We start from the raw sequence: 1,553 nt of genomic DNA, 5'->3' as shown, positions 1-1,553 counted from the left end.
GGAGGTGTTATCAGTGATTGATAGCATTCTCTAGGGATCGACCGATATTGATTTTTTTAGGGCCGATACCGATACTTTGTGAACTTTCAGGCCGATAGCCGATAATTTATACCGATATTCTGGGAATTTTCATTTTTGAAAAAAAATAAAAATTCCTACGCAAATCTGCTGAAAATTTATGTTTATTGTTAATGTGTATTTTTATTATTTTTTGTAAATCTTTTTTTCATTTATACTTAATATTTTGGTGTTTTATTTTTTTTTCTTTCTAACTTTTAGCCCCCTTAAGGACTAGAACCCTTGTCCTATTCACCCTGATAGATCTCTATCAGGGTGAATAGGAGCTCACACTGTCCCTGCTGCTCTGTGCTTTGTGCACACAGCAGCATGGAGCTTATCATGGCAGCCAGGGCTTCAATAGCGTCCTGGCTGCCATGGTAACTGATCGGAGCCCCAGGCTTACACTGCTGGGGCTCCGATCGGAGGAGCAGGGGAGAGGGGATCCGCTACACCACCAATGATTAATACGGGGGGGGGGGGGCGCACTGCTCCACCAATGTTTTTAATGTGGGGGTGGGGGGCGCACTGCGCCACCAATGATTAATATACTGGGGGGCTTGAGGGGGGGGGCGCGCACTGCGCCACCAATGAGTAATATACTGGGGGGCTGGGGGGGGGGGGGGGCGCACTGCACCACCAATGAAGTTAAATCTCTAATTTATTCATATACAGGAGGCGGGAGCTGCAGAATTACCTTTTTTTTTTCTTACGGTCTAGTTAGCGTTAGTAGTTCAGTCATTTTATGCTTTTTGAGTTTTATTCTTCTTACTAATATTAATTGCTCTACACCTGTATGCCATTTTATGTAATTTGTCAATGAGTTAATTATTTTCTATATTATTATTTTTTTTGACTGATACATGCTTCATGGATATCTTCTTATGACCACCCAGCTGTTAGATAATTCTGCTCAGTTCAAGTCCTGGGGGTATCGGAGGAACACTGACTTAATTTAGTCAAAGTTGTAACGGTATAGCACAGACTTATGAGAAAAACTGCAGAATTGTTATTTTATGTGGAATACAATTATTTACTTATGCAGATATGTTAGATGTGGCCAGCCCAAATTTTGTGCTTTAAATTGTCAGTCCATTGTTGCCTCATTGTTCTTTCCTAAATGCAAAATGCAGGAAACAATCACCATCGTCCAGTAGAATTTTTTTATTTTTATTTCAAGTGTCACATTTTAACACAGAGTTTTTCACTTAAAGGAAACTTTTCTATTGGATGCTGGTATTTCTTCCTTTTATTTGGGGTCTTTTTTTGGCAATGCATTGCACTTTCAGTTGTCTGCAGTACAAATCTAATGCCAATCCGGAATATAAAAAAACCCATTGTATATGTAAGCAATGATTATGTTCCTTTGCCCTGCTGTCAGGAGTAATAGGAGAATTTAGATACCACACCTACTGTATCTTTTTGTGAGAGTAATCCAGTTTATACCTAGCCTGTGTTCAATCAAGCCACCATCCATTAAGTGCAGATTTGAAGAG

Source organism: Bufo gargarizans, chromosome 1, assembly GCF_014858855.1.
Source record: "Bufo gargarizans isolate SCDJY-AF-19 chromosome 1, ASM1485885v1, whole genome shotgun sequence".
NCBI classification, from domain to species: Eukaryota; Metazoa; Chordata; class Amphibia; order Anura; family Bufonidae; genus Bufo; species Bufo gargarizans.
This window is presented reverse-complemented; position numbering follows the sequence as displayed.